The sequence below is a fragment of the Mastigoproctus giganteus genome, chromosome 14 (genome assembly GCF_048544385.1).
Source record: "Mastigoproctus giganteus isolate SK-2022 chromosome 14, ASM4854438v1, whole genome shotgun sequence".
NCBI classification, from domain to species: Eukaryota; Metazoa; Arthropoda; class Arachnida; order Uropygi; family Thelyphonidae; genus Mastigoproctus; species Mastigoproctus giganteus.
The window spans coordinates 76,544,825-76,569,886 of record NC_143588.1 but is presented as its reverse complement, the minus strand read 5'-3'; the positions used below and the strand labels follow the sequence as shown (position 1 = coordinate 76,569,886).

Sequence of the window (25,062 nt, the reverse complement as noted above, 5' to 3'; positions counted from 1 at the left end):
CTGGCTAAAGGCAACCTTCCACATATCTATTCTACAACTCTCTTTCCTCAATTTGAATCTATGCCCCCTCAAGTTCTTAATCTGAGCAAGTGAAATTATCCCATCAGCACTGAGCCTGCTCAAACCATTCAAGGTCTTATACACCTCAATCAGATCACCTCGCAGGTGCCTAGTCTCCAGTTGCTGCAACTTGCAGAATTTAAGCCTCTATTGGTAGAGAATCCCTTGGTTCCTCTCACCAATCTTGTTGCCCTTCTCTGTACTCATTCTAGCAACTCTACATCCTTCCTAAAATGTGGCCTCCAGACCTTACGCAGCAAGGTGCAAAGGTGTAATCATCTCCTTGTCTCTGCTAGCAAAATTCCTGTATATCATTGGTAAGACCCCATGACCTGCTCTGGCCGCCTGTCTGCACTGCTCAGAGAACTTCATATCTGACTGCACAATTACCCCCAGGTCTTTTTCATTCTCCTCCTCCCTGAAAGTAGTACCACACAGTTTGTATGTTTCTCTTGGGTTACTGCTACCCATATGCAGTACTTTGCATTTGTCAATGTTAAACTTCAATTTCACACCCTTATTGTAAAAATGATTTTTTTTTATTGTATATCTAATGTATATATATGAATAAAAGTACAACAAAATATATAAATATTTTTGAAGGGGGGTGCCAAATTGTGATTGGCACCCGGGCACCACATTCCCTAGGAACCCTTGGGTATATTGCTGCAACAGAATCTGGATAAATTTAACATTGATAAATGTAAAGTAAGAAATCTTTATTGCAATAATAATGATAATAATGATACAATTCGATAGATTGCAATGTTGCCCTTCACGGCCACCAGGCCAGGGGTTAACAGTAATAATACAATATAAATAGGGAACATTGATATATAAAACATAGGTTTTATAAACATATATAAAAACATATATAAAACATATAAAACATGATATATAAAACATATATAAAACAAGTACTGTATAAGGGAAGCAGTTACCCCAAAGAAACTTACCAACTGTGTGGTACTACACTCAAGGGTAGTGGAAAATGAAAAAGATTTCGGGATAACTATGCAGTCAGATAGAAAGTTCTCTGGGCAGTGCACACAAGCTGCTATCACTGCTCATTTTTTCAATGATATATAGCAGCCCCCCCCCCCCCCTTTTCAGCATTCCACTTATAGAGTGATTTTCAATTATATCCAAGTTTGTTATGTTCGGCACTTGTTCCTCTTTTTTGGCATTTTTAGCATGATGCACTCAGCAGCCGAGTTCAAGAAGGGTGCCAGGCACTCTCTGTGTTATCAGACACTCAGTCTAAAACACTGATGGATCCAATATCTTTCTAATTTAGAAGATTTAGGAGAAGTCTGGTTGGCCTGCCTCCCTAAAATCCACTCATGCATACCTTCTCAATGGTAAGTCCTGTTACGCCACTTTGGTGGCAATGAACGTATAGTTGTTATTGTTATTTGGTTTTTAGGAGCATTAGCAACTAAGGCCATATTGCTCCGGGGATATGCGGTGGTCATTTCCTGACCTTTCCGCATCCTCCGTATTTGGTGGACACGGGCTCGAACCCCGGTCTAATCAAGAAGCGTGTGCTACGCACTGCCGCTCCTGCCCACCTGGCTACGGAGACGCCCTGAACATATAGAGTGGTTGTCTTCAAGACACCTGATTAGTGGGAAGATGAAAAGATCAAACCGTCCAGCACATAACAACATAACGAAACAAATGGCTTTCAGTCCCCAGCGGCTTTCGCTCCCCCTTTTACAGCAGCGAGAGGATCAGAGTGGAAGCAGAGGGTGCTAAGAATCTCTGGGTATGACCAGGCTGCCATGCACGGAAACTGAACTTGGCCTGTTTCAATGTAAGATTGCTAATCGGTGAAACTAGGATATTAGAACTGGAAAAGGAATTAGAAAATGTGAATTGCAATATCTTTGGCTTGTCTGAAACAAGAAGAAGAAATGAATCACTTATAAAATTATCAAGTGGAAATCTGTTATACACCAATGGAAACAGTGAAAAGAGCAAAGGTGGAGTTGGCTTTCTGGTCCATAAAGATATAAAAAACAACATTTTGGAATTCAAAAGTACATCACCAAGGGCGTCAAGGCTACTACTCAGGATTTCTAAGAGGTACAAACTAAAGGTTATAATGATATATGCACCAACATTGAGCCATGATGATGAAGAGGTTGAAGAAATGTATACCGAAATCTAGATGAACAGGAAACTCACTACACCATTTTTAGGGGGGGGGGACTTCAATGTTAAGGTGGGAAAGAGACAAAACAGCACAGAAAGGGAAACTATAGGAAATGAAAGACTTGTGGAATTTGCAGAATCTCGAGGAATGTCAGTAATGAATATTTTTTTCAAGAAAAGGGTGAACAGAAAGGTCATGGAAGAGCCCAAATGGATTAACAACTAATGAAATCAACTTCATCCTCACTAACAGAAGATATACTGTTAACGATGTTACCATCCTGAACAAGGTCGGAAGTGATCACAGAATGGTAAGATGCACATCTGATATAGATGTAATAAAAGAAAGAAAAAACTGACTCGAATAAATAATGCAAAGGTCTTTGGGATAACAGAAGAGGAGAAAAGGCAGTATGTACTGGAACTTAAGAACAAGTTTGAGCTTCTGAAGACCTTTCAGGACCAAGATATCAACAAAGAATACAACAATTTTCTGAAAGTGATAAAGTCTGAGAAATCTATAGGTAAAAAGAAATCCAAAGAAGAAAAAATTAGTCAAGAAACATTTGTCATGATGAACCAAAGACGACAAATGAAGAGCAAGGCAAATGCTGACAAGGACAAAATTGAGTATATTAATATACTGAGTTATACAAAGCCATTAAAAAGAGACTCAGAAAGGATATAAGAAGATTTTAACACAAGAAAAGTAGAACAAACATTAAGGGAAAACAAAGGACTTAAATCAGCAGTCATGAGCAGTAATACAGAAAGACAAATGATACTGAAACTGAAGAATAGTGATGGTGTACTTATAAATAGTAGAGAAGGCATAATTCAAATATCAGAAGACTTCCAATTATATCTATGTTCATTATGGATATAATTGAAAGGAGAGAGGAAGTGGGAAGATGGATTACAAATTAGCAGCACATACAACATACCTGTTATCCTTTCTGATGAGGTAGAACATGCATTGAAGAAAATGAAGAATCAGAAAGCCTTGGGTGAAGATGAAGTTACTGTAGAGTTGTTAAAATTGGGAGGAAGGGACATAATATAGAAACTGGCAAGACTACACAAAATACATTAGGAAGGGTGTGAGGCCTAAGGAGTGGAATAATGCAATCATAATTTTGCTGCATAAGAAAGGAAATAAATCCGAAATTACAGATCAATTAGCTTGTTGTCCCACATCTACAAGTTGTTCACAAGGGTCATTACTAACTGATTAGAAAGAACACGACGAAAATCAACCAAAAGAGCAAGCTGGCTATAGAACAGGATTCTCAACCATGGACCACCTTCGCGTAATATCACATGAATTCTGAATCACTCTGTATAAGACACACTGCACATCCTGTAGTTTCTCAGGAATTATCACAGTGTTTGGTTTTAAATCTATTTAAAACACAACAGGAACTTCAGTTAATTATTTAGTGATACCATACAGACACTGATTCCAGTAGCAAATGAAGGCACAATAGATATTAAATTCCTCTAAAACTTATTACATGCATACTCACATTCTCAAGCATACATCTGCAGTGAGTTTCTGAGGATATCACTGAATATTTGTTATAAAAACATCAGAGAGCATTAAGTTTTAATTTGCATTAAATAAAGTTTCAGAGGAACTTAATGTCCATTTTGCCTTTAGTCAATACTAGGACTTCTGGAGGTATGTTATGTTTTACTAACAGTTGCACATACTCACCCATGCAAATTGTAACAGACTTATTAAGACCTTGTGTGTTTCACACAGCCTATTAGAATATTTCTCATACCATGCATACAGTACTTAAGCTTCAATTACCTCAACTATGTCTTCAGTAAGTGTCCTACTGCCCTTTTTTGTGTATTGCAACTGCATAACCAAAAACAACTCAATATCTATACTCTGTAGATGAACCATTATATTAGCCTGGAATATATAATTTTAAAAAAAATTAAATATCATTTATAATTGAACAATTCAAAAGATGTACTTCTATTATGCATTATTATCTGCCACTATTTTTATTTATTGCATTGCTGTTATCATTCATTGTTTCAAATTTGAAATAAGAATTCTAAAATACTATTAGAATTTTGGATAATTTCATAATTATTTTCAATAAAATGCAGTGAACACCAACTGTACTACTCAGATAAAACTTTATTTAAATAATATGGATAACAGCAATATAGACAAAACATAGTAAAAATAAAATTAGAATATAAATATAGCATATACCATCAAATAAGAAAAATTACTCTTCATTAACCTAAAATTTGTTAAATGATGTTAAGAATAAATGATGTTAAGAATATAAATATTAGCAATTTATAAGTATACAAATCCATATGAACATAGTGGCATGTACATCAACAAAAAACATGGAATGGAGGAAAAAATATTATTTTCATCATGACATCTCATGATAAACATTTTCAAAATGACGTCTCAATGATAAAAATTTTCATCCTACCATTGATATTAATAAACCATAGTAATGTATTGATAATTTATTCAGAAATATAATCAATACAGCTATTCAGAAATATAATTAATACAGCTATTCAGAAATATACTCAATACATAACACAAATTCACTTCAATATCACTTCAAATTACCAATGGTAAAATTTTCTTGTGCTTTAGTCTCTATGGTTAAATTACATTTAAACTAGATATCAATATAGAAAATATAAGCATAATATAAGTAAAAAATAAAATAATAAAAAATAGGTAATATGAAATAAGCATAAATATATTTTCAAAATTATGTAAAATATTTAGTACAGAAGCACTCTTAACAAATTTATGTTGAACAATTTGTTGGATTAACTGATGCTTCCCCACTCCCTCTTTCAAACATATTACTGAGCACTAATCCATTATGCTTGCAGCTAGTAGGGTAGTGTGGCATACTATACTGCATCTTCCTTTTGAGTTCTGTGTTCTCTAAGAGTTCAGTTGGTTGTTTGCCCCAGGTAAAATTACACTGGTCAGCGTGTAAAATGTTATGAAAACAAAAATTATCATTAGCCATATGGTGCAAGGAAGCCTGAGGCTTATGCTGCACCAGCCAAAAAAAAAAAAAAAAAATTCTGAGTTACACCCTGAGAGAGAGAGAGAGAGTCAAAAGTAGAAGGAAATTACCAAGAAAGAGAAGATGTTGTTGTTTGTTATTTGGTTTTTAGGAGCATTAGCAACTAAGGCCATATTGCTCCGGGAAATGCAGTGGTCATTCCCTGACCTTTCCGGATCCTCCGTATTTGGTGGTGAAGGGCTCGAACCCCGGTCTAATCAAGAAGCGTGTGCTACGCACTGCTGCTCCTTCCCACCTGGCTATGGAGGGGCCTTTGAAAGAGAAGAATGATGATATTCAGCTCAGGCCCCTGGGTGTGCCAAGCCCACACTCACCAGATGTGAGCCCCCAGTCTTGACTAATTTTGTGCTGCTGAACACGAAAATCACATTAAAATTTTTCGATTGGCTCTTGTTTTCAAATTACAGTTGGGATCTCATATTAGTGAGTTACTCTATATTATCAACTATGGCTCTTGGCAAGATGCATGGTAACACTGCAGTTTCAGTACTACCATGCTCTTATCATGTGATTGGCAACTGTTGCCTCACTCTGTATCATGTGATAAGTTGTTGTAGCCACAAATGCGTCTTCAACTATATTGCAGTAATCCTCGAATACAGTTAGGTACTGGGTGATTTCTTCTCAGTTAACAGTTGTTCTTTGTGAGATTCCTACTTTTTGTGCAATATTTGCATTGTGTAAGATTAGTATGCCCTGTAATTGTGTGAATAGTCTGGATCACATCTGTTATGTATGTGGAGAAGTCACATTAGCTTCAAGTGTCCCCTAACTCAAGCCATAAAAAAGGCCTACTTCTTGTACTTTGGGTGTAAAGTAAGCAGCCAGGACAAGAAATGGGCTCCACTCGTATGCTGAACTACCTGTTCATCAAAACTCAATGTATGGGTGAATTGAAAAGGTAATTTTATGCCTTTTGCAGTGCCCGTGATATGGAGGGAACCAACAAATCAAATAAAATCACAGACTGTTATTCTGTATGGTGCCTCCTATTAGAAAAGGGATGACAATGAAGAAAAAGTGGGCAGACAGTATGTTTTTTGTCAATGGGACAATCATGCCAAGGATATGCACTATGAGAAGAAGAGTTGGCCTCAATGAAAATCATTAAAAAATAAACTGTTTACGCTTATTTCATTAATGAATGACATCATATACTTAGTTGAAACGTGGATGCAGGAATCTCTACAGGATGTTTTCCTACTGCTGAAGAATCTCATCTATGCGCCCTACTTGACATCAAGAATTAATCGTAGAGGTGATGGGACAGCAATAATTTTAAAATCCAATATTAAAGTTTTGAACATATACATCTCTAATACCTTCAACTTTGAGGGAATTTCCCTTCTAATCCAAGTTAAGGATTCTCTGCTTCAAATTTATAATATTTATATTCCGCCTGGACCTACTGATGACATCATTAATGAAGTGATAACCTGGATGACTACTGTTCTTAAGCCTCAAACTAACATCATTATAATGGGCGACTTTAACCTTCCCCTGCTCAAATATAATTTACAAATGAAGTTGTTTGTAAATCTCTGATGTTTGTAAAAACATCAGAGAGTATTAAGTTTTAATTTGCATTAAATAAAGTTTCAGAGGAACTTAATGTCCATTTTGCCTTTAGTCAATACTAGGACTTCTGGAGGTATGTTATGTTTTACTAACAGTTGCACATACTCACCCATGCAAATTGTAACAGACTTATTGAGTCTGTTACAATTTTTACTTCTGGGAGCTAAAAAAATCAACATCCCTGTTATAAGAGGTAATCAAGGGTTTGATCTTGTATACTCTAAATTCCCACTGCAAAAAAAACTTAGCAGCAACATTACATTTAAATCTGACCACAAAAGTATAGAACTGCAAGCAACAATTTGCTGCGGGAATCCTTGGCCCCCCCCCCCCTCTGGAAATCACTAAAAGAATATCATCAATTAAATTCCTTCAGAAAGAAAAGTTTCTGCAGCTCTTAAAATACTACCCATGGGATTCTCTTAAAAATATTCCTATACAGGATGCCACCTTTCTTCTTATAAATTGGCTGAATCAACTGAAAACAGAGTTGGCATCCAAACTTGTTAGAATATCTTCTCACTCCAAACCTTGGTTCAAATCCCAATTGAAACCATACTTTAAAAGTAAGCAAAAATACCACAGACAGTGGAAGAAATACGGCACTTCATCAGTACACATAAAATATAAAAAGAGCAGAGCATTGTTTCAACTCAAAAAAATTCAGTCATACAAAAATTATGTTATGTCCATGCTAAAGCACAATAAAAGAGCACTTTCTACAAAAACAACAGCTGCCTTACAGCATGATCTAGTTTTTGAATGGATAAGGTGCAATATGGAAACAAGCAATTCTGACTGAAGGTATACAGAACAGATTTATAGCATTTAATTCTTATGAACAAGTAGACAACGTGCAACATGATATGTCTCTGAATCAAGCCCTGCTAATTAATCAACTTCTGAACAAGAATACAATTCAGCGTGCAGTTCACCAATTAAGCCCTGATAGTAGTGACGCCCCGACGGCATCCCTGGTTTTATTATTAGATTGTCCAGCACATAGATCATTGATTCGTTAATGCATATCATTTCCAGGTGCATTTCCCAGCTATTTCTTCCAAGACAATGAAAAACTTTCAGGATTATGCTGATTCCTAAAAAAGCTTGCAGAAATAACCATCCCGGCCACCAACCAATTGCTGTTTCGTCACTAAAATTATTGAAAAAATCATGCTCCCATATCTTCAACATGCAATTTTCACTAATGCACCTGTCAACATGCATTTTGGTCCTAGAGGGAGCTCCACAACAACAACAAGCCTAGCTGACACCATTGTACGGATCCAAACTGCGTTTCAAGATAAGGCACAATGCGACGTATTTTATTTTGATATCAAAGGTGCTTTCGACAACACAGATCTCAAAAAAGCTTTTGAAATACCAAAAAAATCATTTTCTCGTTGACACAATGATTATTTCCTATCTTCAATACAGCCTAAATCGCAGACTTCTCTTCCCCACTAGTACTGACAATATTCTCGTCACAACCTCAACAGCCATTCCTCAAGGAGCCTTCTCTCCAGTACTATATTTTCTGCATCTCTTCAACCACTTCTGCAAGAAAATCCAGGTGCCTCCATAGCCAGGTGGGGAGGAGCAGCAGTGCATAGCACACGCCTCTTGATTAGACCGGGGTTCGAGCCCGTCACCACCAAATACGGAGGATGCGGAAAGGCAAGGGAATGACACTGCATATCCCAGAGCAATATGGCCTTAGTTGCTAATGCTCCTAAAAACCAAATAACAACAACAAATAACAAGAAAATCCAAATCTACTGGCATATGCCAATAGACTTAAAGTTATTTATAATCTCCAAAGCCAGTGATGATATTTGCAAAGTTATCAATGATGCGAATTCACAGATTTGTGAAATCATCAAGTATCTGAAAGATCTCAATCTGACTATAAATGCAAGCAAATCTGCAAAGTTGACAGCCTAAACAAATTTAAGGCTCAACTGGACAGGTATTTCGAACGAACGGAGGGGTGAAATGGGAGTGGTGTGTTTTTTTTTTTTGGCTGATGCTGAATAAGCTTGCTTTCTTGCATCATATGCCTCTACTAATGCTAATGCTAACATGCTAATGCTAATCTTGTTGCTGTCCTTTGCACCTATTATAACAGACCCACATCCTTCTTAAAACAAGACTTGTAGACACATATACAGTCTGTCCCCACCATACATAAGAGATATGTTCCAGGACTTCTTACATAAGTCGAGTTTTATGTAACTTGGGAATGACTAATACAATATTGCTATTCTATCCCTGACATGCCAAAATTACAAAAACCACATAACATCCTCAGAAGAATGAAGAAGAATAGCTATATACCATAAGAATTAAAAACCTTATTTGGGGATAGCAGTGCAGTGGTACTGCTTTCACTTATTCTCTCAGGCAACAGCACCATGATAACAGTCAAAATTAAGTTTTCTGTCAAGAACTTCACAGAGTTAAGTTACAAGGGATGCTGTCACACCTTACAACATGCAAATGAGGCAAGCACTACATAATGATAGTTTGACACAAAGCATTGAAAATGATTGGACAATGTGAATTTCAACTTCACCACAATAACCTGATGGGCAACAAATATTACATACAAAATGCAAACAAAAGCTCCCACTTTGCTCTCTAACAAAACTGAACTGACTACAATCCAGAAAGGAAGGAAAGGATGTAGAGATGAAGGGCTACAGTGTAATTCTTCGAAGAAATAGCATTGAAATTCTTTGAAAAAATGAATGTTGGGGGGTTTCTCTCTGAAGTGCTTCGACATAGTTCACTGTTTCAAACACATGTCGAATATTTCTTCAGAACTTTTAAAGCAGAAAATGAAATGTTAACTCTAGTTATTTACCTAGATTCCAGTTTATAAACCACAGGTTATTATCCAACATAGTTTGCATGGGAACGAAAATAAAAACATACTAGCAGTATCCACTGCGAAAATTTTGCAACTGGTAGCAGAGTTTTTCTCTAGCTGTCTTAAAGAAATGTAGTCCGTGTTTTGGCGTGAGCAGGTAAGCCAGTACACATCAAATCCTTTCTCATTTCTTGTATCTGAGGAAACTTATATCGATTAGGCTAAATATTAAATTAGATTACTTATGAACAAATTAAATTTGTTCTGTAAATTTCTATTAAAGTAAAAAAAAATGTCGTTGCAAAAAACCCATTGCAATCCCAATCTTCAGCTGTCTTATTATTTTTTCGAAACAACAAACACAATTGTGCGAATGTGCAAATTGTTAATCAGAAAAAATTCCTTATCAACTTAGACAACTGTTTGTTTAACAGTTAACATCTTCCTGTGGCTCCATGTATGAAGTGAATGTTGAACTATTCTCATTTGTAGTACAAAACTGGCCCATTCTGTAAAAGAAAACTATTTGAAAATTTTAAATTTTTCCATCTTTCTGCACACCTAGGAAGAAATATCTTCAATTTGAGATCACCTTCAGCCTGATCAGTTGGACTATCATTCACAGTAACTGTCTCAAGAAAACGGCTTCTATATTAATATATAGTGTTCCTTCATTTGACTTCACTCTTAACAATTATACAGAAAGTATCTTTACGATTTTACCAAAAAAATTCACATAAGTCCGAAGTTGTGTAACTTGGGCTTACGTAAGTCGGGGATTGACTGTACAATACTCAAGATTAGGCCTATCCACTGCCTTATACAACAGGATAATCACATTGTCCAAGCTGGAAAAACTGCTTTATATATCACTAACAAAACCTGATGAACAGTCCGAGCAACCGGTCTACACTATTATTATTATTATTAGCCATATGGTACAAGGAAGCCTGAGGCTTATGCTGCACCAGCCAAAAAAAAAAAAAAAAAAATTCCCGAGTTCCCCCCCCCTGTGTGTGTGTGTGAGAGAGAGAGAGAGAGAGAAGTAGAAAGGCATCACCAAGAAAGAGAAGAATGATGATATCCACCTCAGGACCCTGGGTTTGCCAAGCCCATACTCACCAGATGTGAGCCCCCGGGGTTTAATCAGAGAACTTCATGTTGGACCTATACAATTATACACCTAGGTCTCTTTCATTCTCCACTACCATGAGTGTAGTACCATCAGATTGGTATGTTATTCAGGGATTAGCATTAGTAGAGGCACACGATGCAAGACAGCAAGCTTATGCAGCATCAGCCAAAAAAAAAAAAAACCCTCCCATTTCACCCCTCCATTTGTTGCAAATGCCTGTCAAACTCAGCGTTAAATTTATTTAGGCTATCAACTTCCACAACAAAAGATGGAAGTGTTTCACCAATCAACTACCCGCTGGCTAAAGGTAAATTTCCGCACATCTATTCTACAGCTGTCTTTCCTTAATTTCAATCTGTGCCCCCTCAGGTTCTTAATCTGAGCAAGAGGAAGAATCCATTCAGCATTCAGTCTGCTCAACCCATTCAAGGCCTTATACACCTCAATCAGATGGCCTCGCAGGTGCCTACTCTCCAGGCACTGAAATTTGCAGAACTTCAGCCTTTCTTGGTAAGAGCACCCCTTTGTTCCCCTCACCAATCTTGTTGCCCTTTTTTGTATTCGTTCTAGGAATTCTATATCCTTCCTAAAATGAGGCCTCCAGACTTGTATACAGTACTCTAGGTGTGGCCTGACCATTGCCTTGTATAACGGGATAATCACCTCCCTCTCCCTGCTAGCAAAATTCCTATATATCATTGACAAGACTCCATGACCTGCCCTGCTCAACGAACTTCATATTTGACTGCACAATTACCCCCAGGCTTTTTCACTTTCCACTTCACTGAGTGTAGTACCACAGAGTTGGTACATTTCTCTTTAGTTATTGCTACCCATATGCAGTACTCTGCCTTTGTCAATGTTAAACTTCAGTTGCTACTTTTTGGCCCATTTTCCCAACTTATCTAGATCCAGTTGGAGTAGCATACTGTCTTTACTGTCATTAACAACCCTGCCAACCTTTGTATCATCTGCAAACTTGGACATTAAACCTGATATACTTCATCAATATCATTGATACAGTCCAATATTATTAGTATTACTGCTGCCAATAAGCAGTACTTTGCATTTATCAATGTTAAACCACAGTTGCCACATCTGCCTAATTTTTCTGGGTCTTGATGCAGCAATATGGCCTTGATTCCTGGCATTAACCACTGCAACCTTTGTTTCATCTGCAAACTTATACAATAAACCTGATACATGGAGATGGGTTAACATACAGTTCAATATCATTAGTATTAACATATACACTTGTACTGTTTGCTAGCCTGTGGCCCTGATGTAACCTATTTAAGTGCTTATGATTTTATTTTTTAGAAGAAAAATATATATACTGCAATTTACCCTTCAGAGCCAAATGTTTGCGTGTCACTCTAATTTCATATTTCATCTATTTTCAAATATTTATCTAATCCCTTGAAAACACCCATAACAATAGGTGTTTTTGACATAGAGGGTGCTGTAAAGATTTTTTTTACAGCTAAACATTTCTATTTAAAAATAATTAATCAAAGCAGATATCATAGTTAGGGTTAAATTTGTGAATGTCTAGAATCTAACTCCAGGAGATCACATTTGGTGAGTATGGGCTTGGCGCACCCAGGGGTCCGGAGCTGGATATCATCATTCTTCTATTTCTTGGTGATTCCCTTGTACCTTCTGACTCTCTCTCTCTCTCTCTCTCTCAGGGTAATTCAGAAAATTTTTTTTGGCTGGTGCAGCATAAGCCTCAGGCTTCCTTGCACCATATAGCTAATAATAATAATTCTGCCCAGATGTGATAGCAGGGAGTACATGAGAGAGCCTTGCCAATAGGTCAGTCAACCCGGGGGAGATTGTACAATGCTCACGGGCAGAATTTTACTCAGTATGGCCAGTACCTGTTAACATGAGTATTTGTTCTTCAAATAGGCCTCTGAGGTTGGGTATATTCATACTGTGGATTTTAGTGTTTTGCACCAACCTTACGTAAAAATAAAACACAAAGGAAACTGGACTTTTAATAACTGTGTTTATAATAAATTATAATAACCTGTATTTACAATAAATTTAACTTTACGATAAACTATACATATAAAATATTAAAATCTGCTACATTAAGAACAATAAAATGCATTAAAATATACTAAGTTAAAAGCGATAAAAAACCATAGCTTTCAAAGGCTCCAGCCTTCTTCTTCAGCGGTATTTTCTTCTTCTGCAGTACATCTTTAAATATCAGCAGGTTCATGGTACTCATCACGTGTTTCATTCTCACGCGTTCCGTTCTCTTGCGTTGTGGAACCGGAAGTGGCTCGAGCGGGAGTCATACGGAACCATTCATCCCTTCTGAGGATAGTGGCCTCAAAGAGGGGATGAATCCGCGTACCTCTATCTCTATTAATGTTGATTGTAGAACAGATCCGCAAACTCTCGAGCCACTTACGGTCCCAGAACTTATGCGCCCGATCGGTGATGATAGCGTCGTCCGGGGAGATCTGGTGCTGTTTCTCCCAAAAATGTTCGGCCACGGCGGATTTGCCATATTCCGCATTTCTTATTGCCTTAGTGTGTTCCCCCAGACGATCTTTGAGACGGCGTTTTGTTTCCCCTACATAACATTCCCCACAATCCGGGCATCTAATGCTATATACGACCCCACTTGTGTTCTCTTTTTGAATGGGGTCCTTAACCTGAGACACGATTGTGTGCAGCCTCCGCCCCGGAAGCTGCACACAACGTGTCTGGTACTTTCTTAGTATTCTAGCTATATGATCAGTCAAACCCGGATAATAGGGAATGTATGCAGTGGATGTTGGTGTAAAAGACTCGCCTCTCCTCTGATTTCCTTTAACATATTTATCTATAATCCTCTGGGGGTAACCACATTTTGCAAGATCCGTCGTGACGGATTCGTCGTCGTGACTTTGAAAGCTATGGTTTTTTATCGCTTTTAACTTAGTATAGTCACGACGGATGCCAAAGCTAAAACAAGTCCACTACACAGCTGGATGAAGATGAGAAGTAGAAATACTGAACATACTGGCACCTCCGTAGCCAGGTGGGTAGGAGCAGCAGTGTGTAGCACACGCTTCTTGATTAGACTGGAGTTCGAGCCTGTGACCACCAAATACGGCGGATGCAGAAAGGTCAGGGAATGACCACCGCATATCCCCAGAGCAATATGGCCTTAGTTGCTAATGCTCCTAAAAACCAAATAAAGTGTTGCACGGGAAAAAAATCACTTGCTTTCAGGCCTTAGGAAGAGGGGTTCGTTTCAAAAAGTCGGAGACAGTGGAGCAAGTGGTGTTATCTCCCATATGGCTCCATAACTGAAAGGCAAGACCACCCAGCCCAAATAACTGGAAGTGCTTCCTGCACAAGTGACCACCCATGAAGGAAAAGATGCCAATGCATGAAGTGGCATTCTTCCTTCTCCTTCTCATGAAGAATGTGTTAAACACATTCATCACAAGAGCATACTATGAAGTAATGAAGCTAGAGACAGACATGATAATGTACAGGACAAAACTGAAAACACCAAGTGGTTGGAACAGTTCCCAACTGTTCAGGTCACTGAACAGCAAATAGCAGACCAGAGATGAACCTCTGTCAAGAGGAACCTGATATCTCCTGCAATCTTGGAAAAAATCATACAGGATTGTGTGACCAACTACAAAGAACAATGAATATGGACAAAATGGAACTAGAACTGGGGCGGAGTGAACAGCATAATAATAATAATAAGGTTTTTATGTATTTTTTAGAATTCAAAGTTGTCCATACCCCACATTGCAATTCAGATGAAATGCGAATGGTTGTGTTTTTGTCAGCTATTCGTTTACCTACCAAAACCAAAGCTCTATGGTAAGATTAGACAGCCCTTGCTGGAATCTCACAGGCACCGTGTGAAAAGCTAGGTGCCTTTGCTCACCTGGCATCTGTTAAACACCAAACAAAAATTTAATTTCTCATAGTTCAAAGTATATAAAAATGAAAACAGATAATACTGTAAAATGAGTTGAAGAATATTAGTGGGAAAAGATATATCAAATTTGATTTTAATTCAAAAAAAAAAAAAAAAAAAAAAAAAAAAATTAAATATCTGCAATATCAGACCAGCACAAATTTATTAAAAAGAAGTGCAAAAATATTTGCTGATGGTATTATCGAGGCTGTTAGCTGGGTTGTAAAACTTCTGGTTTGGAGGGGGTGCACAGCTGCAGGCAGAGGTAAAATTGATTCTTGTGATTTTTCTAAATTGATTCTACTAGAATATGCAGCAGTCTGGAAAGCAAATTGTATGAAGGATTACTTGGCCTACTGTGGTTCTTTGTGGGAAAAGGGGCTTCCACAGCCAGGTGGGCAGGAGCAGCAGCGCGTAGCACACACTTCTTGATTAGTCCGTGGTTCAAGCCCGTGACCACCAAATACGGAGGATGCGGAAAGGTCAGGGAATGACCGCCGCATATCCCCGGAGCAATATGGCCTTAGTTGCTAATGCTCCTAAAAACCAAAAACAACAACAACACTGTGGGAAAAGAAGACATACAGGCTGTGTTAGGGTTACTAAGAACAAAACCAGATTTTCATTATTATTATTAGCTATATGGTGCAAGGAAGCCTGAAGCTTTTGCTGCACCAGCCAAAAAAAAAAAAAAATCCTGAGTTACCAAGAAAGGGGAACAGAAAACAGCGATTGCTAACCTGAAGGATTACTTCCAGAACAAACAGCAGCACTCCACCAGGCCATAAGGAAGATAAAGTGGTATACTCCACTCAACCTAAGCAAGGAGTCCCCTCCCAACCAGGAGGCACAAATGAAACTATAAAGATGGGCAGAGAAGACACTCCATGGCAGACACAACAATGATCTCCATCAAGATAACATAGATAAAATTGCTTCCAAAGTATGGCTCATGAGCGGGGATGCTCTTCCCCGAGACTGAAGGATTCATGCTTGCCATCCAAGACCGGGTAATCAACACCAGAAACTATAGGAAATACATCGCCAAGGGGCCTGGAGTGTCCGATGACACGTCAATGATGCCACCTGGCTTCAGAAACGATCCAACATATTACCGAGGGATGCAAGGTGATCACTCAGACTGAGTACACTCATAGAGACAACCAGGTAACCAGGATAATACATCAGAAGCTAGCAAGGAAATACCAGTTGATTGAAGAAAGTGTACCGTACTACAAGTACGAACCCCAGGCAGTACTAGAGACCCCAACCCACAAGCTGTACTGGGGACCACGCCATAAAAATGGATAAGACAATCCCGCACAACAGACTGGACATAACCCTTGTAGACAAGAAGGAAAAGGCTACCTATCTGATTGACATAGTGGTACCAACACTGGCAACCTGCAGAAAACCCATGGGGAAAAATCAGGAAGTACACAAACCTAAGACAGGAGAACAAAGAGATGTGGCATATGCAACCAGTAACAACCACCAGTATGGTGCCAAACACCCTACATAGCAGCCTAGCAGCAATAGGTCTCCCAGCGAACACCTACAAGGAACTCCAGAAAGTCGCAATCCTGAACACCTGCAGGATAGTCAGAGGGTTCCTCGACTATCAGTAACACCACACACAACAACCACCACTGTGTACTTGGTAGCAATACCCGTCATGAGGTGGAACCCCCAATCAGGGAGAAATAATATATATAGTGGCAGACAAAAAAACTGCACTTGTGAATTATGCAAATAATGTGCTTTGGCTACATTGTGGGTTGGGTTGCAGAAATCCAATAAAAAGACTCCATCTGATATACCTAATTTCCATAAATATCTTCCCAAATGGTAAAATGTGTAATTAATAGAAATATAAGAAATCATGCAAATGACAATCTTGACAACCAAACATACATTTTATTGCATTAACGTGTACAAACTGAAATGACAAGTTAACGTAATAGTATTATGTACTGTAAATCAGCAAAATAAGTCCTCGATAATTTTTTCCCTCCTCGAGCTGCAATTACAGCCTTGCAACGATCTGACATAGAGTTAATCAACTTTTAATATACAGTTGCCCAATTTAATGGTACCACATCCTTACAGTGCTCTTCCGCAGCTGAATCTTACTTGTTGGCTTCTTCTGAGTAATTTTAGATGACATTATGTACCAGCAATTTTCAATAGGGTTCAAATCAGATTGTTGCTGGGCTAGTCCAACACTGTAATGTCAGTATTTCTGAGGTATGACTGCACCTTAAGGGAGAAAAACGAGGGAAAACATTGGTGTAAGTTTGTTTTCTTGTGAGACAAGAAGACAAACTCATCATTAAATCTAAATAGCATAAAACTTACCAATTTTGCTGTGTGGAAAGGTGCTGAGTCCTGTTGAAAAATGCAGTTTTGGATGTCTGTCTGTCTGGTGATCCCTAATAATGGGTTTCAGGCACTGCTCCAAGATAGAAATGTAGGTTTCTGCATTCACTGTTCCATTAATAAACTTAATTTGCCCTACCCCCTTTGCTTGTTATGCATCCCCAGACTATCTGACCAGTGGAGAACTTTACAGTCAGTGTTATGCAGTCAGGATGGTATGCCTCCAATTTTCATCTTCTGATATATAGCTCCTCATCCGAGCCATGCAGGTTGAATTTCGATTCGTCAGAAAAGATGACAGTGTTCCATTGCTCTTTTGTCCGTGAAACATGCATTTTAGCCAAAGTTGTTGTTATTTTGATTTTTTTAGGAGCATTAGCAACTAAGGCCATATTGCTCCGGGGATGTGCGGTGGTCATTCCCTGACCTTTTCCGCATCCTCCGTATTTGGTGGTCACGGGCTCGAGCCCCGGTCTAATCAAGAAGTGTGTGCTATGCACTGCTGTTCCTGCCCACCTGGCTATGGAGGCGCCTTTAGCCAAAGCAAGTCGTTTCTTCCTCATTTTTGGGTCAACAAAGGCTTCTTCTTTGGTCGATAGGCATGCAGACCAATCAGGAGCACTAGCATGGCAATTACAAAGGCACAGCCATTTCAAACATTAATCTTGGGAAGGCATAGTCACTCTCTTATGGCCTGATCATCCAGGTCTTCTCTTTACATCACTGGTTTCATGCTTTAATTTCAGCACCCGGGATACTGCTGACTGGTGGCAGCCTATTTTATCAGCGATAGGCATAGAAAGCTACTCCTGGGACAAAGCAACAGCTACACTTTTTTCCTTGGTGTTAACTGAACACATGGACCCATGTTTACACCTCCACAAAACAGGATACTAATGAGCATGTATACCCTTCCAATGCCGTATTTATAGGAACGGCTGATGCAATACCTTTCAATTATTGTCTGATGCAACAGAAGTGGTATCTGACAGAATACCTTTACTTTGCGACAAACAAATTGATTGCAATCATACAATACCTAATACCTTTCACTACAAATGTTACTTCAGGTGTTAAGGTGATACAGTTTTTTGTCCACCACTGTATATATCTAACAAGTCTTCAGGTCGTGTTCATTTAATCTTGTGTCGCCATATGAATAATAATGCTCTCTTTACCCCCCCCCCCCTTAAAATCTGGCAATGTTGGTGAGATCAACTGTTGATCCTGGCAAACACACCCTGATTCTGGTCTAACTATCTTTATTACAAAAAATGTTAACCATTTCCCTGACAACAGTCTCCCAATAAAACTAAATCTCCTTCAACCAAAGCAGTATGCACTTGACTATTCTGTCCAGTGACTTGAATTGTGGGTGCATAACTTGGCATATCACTAGATTACTGAGTCAATGACAAGCTCCCAGTTACATTTGTTTCTAGGGAAAGTCACCCATTTCTTCAATGACTCAAATTCTTCTACTAATATGATGAGTGCAATGTTAACAGAAAGGTTGTGTATGTGTTTCTGTATTGGCAGCTCCCCAGCATCATCCTACAATCTGCTAATGTCATCTGTGCTGCAGCTTCTCTGCACAGCCAGTGATGCACATTGTATAGGTTTCTGTGTTTAGTGCTGCATTGTGTTAGCATTAGCAAGGGCACATGATGCAAGAAAGCAAGCTTATATAGCATCAGCTAACCCTCCCCTTATTTCACCCATCCCCTCGCTCCAAATGTTTGTCAAGTTCTGCCTTGAATCTATTTAAGCTATCAACTTCTACGACAGATGGAAGTTTGTTCCAGCAATCAACCACCAGCTGGCTAAAGGCAAACTTCCGCACATCTATCCTACAACTGTTTTTCCACAATTTGAATTTATGCCCTCTCAGGCAATTATTCTGAGCAGGAGGAAGAATCCCATCAGCACTGAGCATGCTCAAACCATTAAAGTCTTTATACACCTCAATCAGATCACCTCACAGGTGCCTAGTCTCCAGACACTGTGTTGTTTCTTATGACTGGCTACTTAGCAACTAGCCAGCAAAAAATCACCTGGAAATTCACTATGGGATTTCAGTTAACCAGCACCCTATTATACATTGTCTTACAACTTTCAAATGCTGCGTGATAGGTTCTGCTTAGCAAGCACAAGTAGGACAACAGAGGGAAGCAATTGCATTGCTGAATACTACTCTGCAGAACCAGCTGTGTGACAGCACACACATGCTGAGTAACAGACACTGCTGGAAAGGTATTAACTGGTGTTCAAGTGCAGTGCATGCTCTTCTGGAGTAGGACTTATATTTTCTATTGGGAAAATGCCATGTTTGTGAATTTGGACATGGTCCCCCTATATCAACTAGAAGTATTTCAACATGGTCTGTCAATGTTTAGGATGTTAATTTTGTGTTCTGAAACTGATTTTATTTTACCTTTGTAAAATTAAAAAAAAATCTATTTTAAAATTATGCATAGGAAAAAGAAGACTATCTTTTAGTGAGGGTTTCTAGTTTGTCTTCGTGGCTATTTTCATTTCATTGTTCGTAATGCCTGTTGTGTTCTTAACAGTCAAGCAATGGTGGCTTGTGACTCTGATGTATGGGGGTGCTGCTTCTTAAAGTTACATTAAATTGCCTTGGTTATAAGACATGGGCGCCTGCGTAGCCAGGTGGGAAGGAGCAGCAGTGCGTAGCACACGCTTCTTGATTAGACCGGGGTTCGAGCCCGTCACCACCAAATACGGAGGATGCGGAAAGGTCAGGGAATGACCACTGCATATCCCGGAGCAATATGGCCTTAGTTGCTAATGCTCCTAAAAAAAAAAAAAATTAAAATAAAAAAAAAAAAAACCAAACCAAAAACCAAACTATAAGACATGTAGACATACTCTTCATGATCAACAATCAAATTGGCACTGCTTGCTCTGCAGTTCTTTTAACTCGTTTCATCACCTCTAAAAAATGTGTATTGGCAAGTTGCCAATGGCAATCCACCGACCAGGCATTGGCTCAATCACTGGGAGCAAAATATGGAACTGTCTAGTGCACAGTTTCGCCTACAGTTAAACTTCAAAGTTGAAAAACATTTTGTGTTTTTATTCATTTATTATTGAAATGATTATTGGAAATAGTTGTTTTCTCATGAACCAAAGGATATGGTTGGGCCTGGATGGCCCAGGCTCTGTTTAATACTTGTATGAAATAAAGCAATTATTATTTTCTTTATTTTTTTGATAACTGGAAATAGAGGATGAGTATATTATATGCAGGACTTGTTAATAAAAATATTCATTGCATTACATGGTTCTTCCCAAAATTTCATTATAACTCCGTTAACTGCATATTTGGATTTAAAAAGCTGGGGTGCAGTTCCACAGTGCCTACCAACAAGCCGCCCCCGCAGCCAAGTTGTGTGCCCAAGCAGGAGTGGGGTATGTATCCAAAAGTGTGACTAGCAAGAGCAGGGAGTGAGGATCTTTTATTTATTGTGAAGACAATTCTGATAGATTCAACCTACATTATGCCAAGCATAATGTGTGTTCATACAGTACTCAGTAAAACCAATTCAGTATAGTGGTGTCTATGTGTTGTAGTGTATAGGTAAGACCCGTTTTACGACATGGTTACGTTCCAGCAAAACAGGGTCGTAAAATGAAAAGTCATAAAACAAGACCAAATTATAATGTAATCGAATGAGATAGGTTCCAAAATTAACAAAATTTTTCCAAGTATGCACTAATATTTCTGTTCTTTATAAACAATTAAATATTTTAAACATTTAATGCACATTGGTCCTTGAGGTTGTCACAGACATTCTCTCAGATACGCCAGACAAGCTGTACTTGCTACCTGGGCGTCTAAAACGCTGATGGAACTGATATTCGGGTGACACTCAAGTCAAGTGGACCCAATTTCGGCGAAGTCAGGACAGACTGTGACAGCCAAATCCTCTGCTCCGACCTTCACAATGGTGGGACTGTTAGTAATCGTGGGTATAACCTCCATGCACAAGTACATGGTGGGTGACCACCCAGGTGTGAACCAACGTAAGCAGAGGTCGAAGTCGGCGTTCCTCCATTTGGCGCCCACACCAAATGGAGGAACGCCGCCCCTCTATGTTACCAGGCAGTACTAAGTGGTAGATGGCTCTCATCAACCGGTGCAATGCCACCACTTTGCTTATTGGAGGCTTGAAGTGGTGGAACCCATGTTTAGTCTCTAGAGCTAAGTTCGAGTCAACCCTTCCCAATCTCTTCCATCATGCAGAGTGATTGATGACTTTTGAGGTTATGATGAACATCGTGGTGAGATCCAATATTCCTTACATTTCGAGGGTACAGCTCTAAAACGGTGTTCGCAGGCCGGCCGCTAGTAAACACACAGGACTGAACTTATTGGTAACTCTCTAGGAGGATTATGGATCAGTAAGTGTATAATCTTGCTACCTCTACTCTGCCAGATAGTGACTGGAGGGAGTCCGAGTAGTGTGTATGCGGGGAGCATTGTCGAGGCCACGTTATGTCAAGGATCTGGGTATATTCTTACCATATGTACGCCATATCCAAAAATTTCATTATTTCATACAGCATGTCCCTCACACTTTTTCTTACTATTGAATACACCATGAATTGTCAAACTAATACAGCAAGCCTATCTACGAAAAGATCTAAACCTCACAAGCACTTCCTAATTCATTTCACAAATATACGTGGTCTCAATTCGAATCTCAACGATGTCCATTTCCACTTGCAGTCTGCCAAACCCCATGTACTTTTTCTGACAGAATCTCAGTTATCAGTTGATTCAACTACTGCTCATCTCAAATGCCCAAATTATTCGCTGTATGATTCCTTTCGCTTCACAGGTGGTACTTGTGCATATGTCTGTTCTGATATTCCCTGTCAGAGACTTGGCAATTTGGAATCTCCTCTCTTTAATCTTCTCTGGCTTAAAATCTCTCTACCTCATCATGTCAAATTCATGTGTTGTCTCTACTGTTCTCACAATTGCACTAATCACTTGGAGCTCTTTGACTTCCTCTCTTTGCAACTTGACTTTCTCCAGTCCACCTTTTCTAACAGCGAGGTAATTTTCCTTGGTGATTTTAATGTTCACAACTCCAGCTGGCTTCCGTTTTGTAGTCACACCGACCCAGCTGGTTGACATGTTGAGGCTTTTGCAATTACTAATGACCTTGCACAGATTGTTCATTACCTACAAGAATACCGGACAATCCTAATCATACAGCGAATACGCTTGATCTTTTTCTCACAAACAACCCTTCTAAGTACACGGTCGAAGTGAGAGGTCCTTTAGGCACTTCAGATCACAACTTGGTGATTGTCTCTTCTCCAATGGAACCTTTATCTCGTGGCTATTCCCAACCTCGTGTTGTTTGGCATTACAAGAATGCAAAATGGGATGACCTGCAAGACTTCTTTTCTTCTTTTCCTTGGTCGGATTACTGTTTCAAAACTTCTGATGTCAATGTTTTCTCAGATCGTGTCAGTGAAATTATTCTTGTAGGAATGGAATCCTTTATCGCACACTCCACTTTAAAATCTTGTCCTTTATCTAAACCTTGGTTTTCCAATAAATGCGCTAAAGCTATTCAAGAGAAGAATGTTGCATATCGTAACTGGCTTGTTTCTAATTCTCCAGTTTCATTTTCTGCCTACACCAAAGCTTGCAACTATTGTAAAGCAGTTATTAATCAGTCCAAACTAGAGTTTGAACAGGCTAAGAGTAGAAAACTTGCTTCTTGTCCTAATGGTAGCCAAGTATTCTGGTCTCTTGCCAAAGCTATTGGCCACAACTTTTGCCCACCTCTGTCAAAACCAGATGGTTCTGTTGTCACTTCAGCCAAGGATAAAGCTGACCTGCTAGCATCCCATTTTTCTTCCAACTCGTGTATTAATGATCTTGGTAAAACACCTCCCACCATTCCCAACACACTCCATTCAATGCCTCCTGTGGTCTTCCGTCAAAAGGATATCAGAAGGATTTTGATGAATCTTGATGCTAAGAAAGCTCCACGTCCTGATGGTATTTCTCCACTTGTTCTCAAAACCTGTGCTCCTGAGCTTACTCCTATTCTTTGCCGCCTTTTTTCACTTTCTTATTCCAAAGGTGTTTTTCCTTCTGCTTGGAAATTTGCTCATATCCAGCCAGTTCCTAAAAAGGGTGACAAATCCCTCCCATCCAATTATCATCCCATTGCAATTACTTCTACTCTTTCTAAAGTAATGGAGAAATCAATTAACCGCCAACTCTTAAATTACCTAAAAACCTTCCGTCTGATCAACGATCGCCAGTATGGATTCCGTCAGTGTCGCTCCACTGGTGATATTCTGGCTTATGTTACCCATTTATGGATTAATTCAATGGAAAGGTTGGGTGAAACACAAGCATCTTGGTAAACACCTCTCACCATTCCCAACATGCTCCATTCAATGTCTCCTGTGGTTTTCCGTCAAAAGGATGTCAGAAGGATTTTGACGAATCTTGATGCTAAGAGAGCTCCAGGTCCCGATGGTATTTCTCCACTTGTTCTCAAAACCTGTGTTCCTGAACTTTTATCCTATTCTTTGCCGCCTTTTTTCACTTTCTTATCCCAAAGGTGTTTTTCCTTCTGCATGGGTGGCACCTCCGTAGCCAGGTAGGCAGGAGCAGCAGTGCGTAGCACACGCTTCTTGATTAGACTGGGGTTCGAGCCTGTGCACACCAAATACAGATGATGCGGAAAGGTCAGGAAATGACCAATGTATATCCCCGGAGCAATATGGCCTTAGTTGCTAATGCTCCTAAAAAAAACCAAATAATAACCTTCTGCTTGGAAATTTGCTCACATCCAGCCAGTTCCTAAAAAGGCTGACAAATCCCTCCTATCCAATTATCATCCTATTGCAATTACTTCTACTCTTTCTAAAGTGATGGAGAAATCAATTAACCGCCAACTCTTAAACTACCTACAAACCTCCCATCTGATCAACGATCGCCAGTATGGATTCCGTCAGTGTCGATCCACTAGTGATATTCTGGCTTATATTACCCATTTATGGACTAATTCAATGGAAAGGTTCGGTGAAACACAAGTAGTTGCTCTTGACATCTCAAAGGCTTTCGATCATGTTTTGCATAAAGGTCTTCTAAACAAGCTTCCATTTAATGGTTTGCCAACTGTTTTTAGTAATTGGTTATCCAGTTTTCTCTCTGATCGCTCACTGAGGGTGATGATAGATGGCTCTCTGTCTTCTAACTTCTCCACTAATGTCGGTGTCCCACAAGGTTCAGTTCTTTCCCCCACTCTTTTCCTCTTGTATATTAATGACCTTCTTCCATTGACTGGAAATCCTATCCATAGTTTTGCCGATGATAGCACATTGCATTCCACTTTCCATTTTGAGAAACCTTGCCCTGCTCAATCAGCTTCAACTTCTAGAAAATCTGCTACCAATTCCTTAAATGCCGATCTCCAGGTAATTCTCCAGTGGGGCAAAGACAACTTAGTTCATTTCAACCCTTCTAAAACTCAGTCTTGTCTTATATCTCGCAAAAAGGATTCTTCTGCTCCTATGCTTATGTTTAGTGACACTCCGATTTCTAGGCAAAATGATATATCTCTATTGGGGATTATCCTGACTTCAAATCTCTCTTGGCACAAGCACATTACAAATATTGCTTCCTCTGCATCTAAAAAACTTGATTTTCTCTTTCACTCTTGGCATTACTTTTCTTCCAAACAGCTGCTCACTCTGTATAAATCGCAAATCCGCCCTGCCATGGAATATTGTTCCCACATCTGGGGGGGTGCCCCCAAAACTTCTCTCTCAAGCT

At 39.1% G+C, this 25,062-nt stretch overlaps 1 long non-coding RNA gene across 1 annotated transcript in view; it reads right to left on the bottom strand.

Annotated features, from left to right (window-relative positions):
• LOC150075258 (uncharacterized) overlaps positions 1–25,062 on the bottom strand; it is a 78,551-nt gene that overhangs the window by 15,388 nt on the left and 38,101 nt on the right. Inside the window, exon 2 of the long non-coding RNA XR_016547922.1 lies at positions 4,034–4,141. This is a non-coding gene — a long non-coding RNA (uncharacterized LOC150075258). The remainder of the gene's footprint in view (positions 1–4,033; positions 4,142–25,062) is intronic.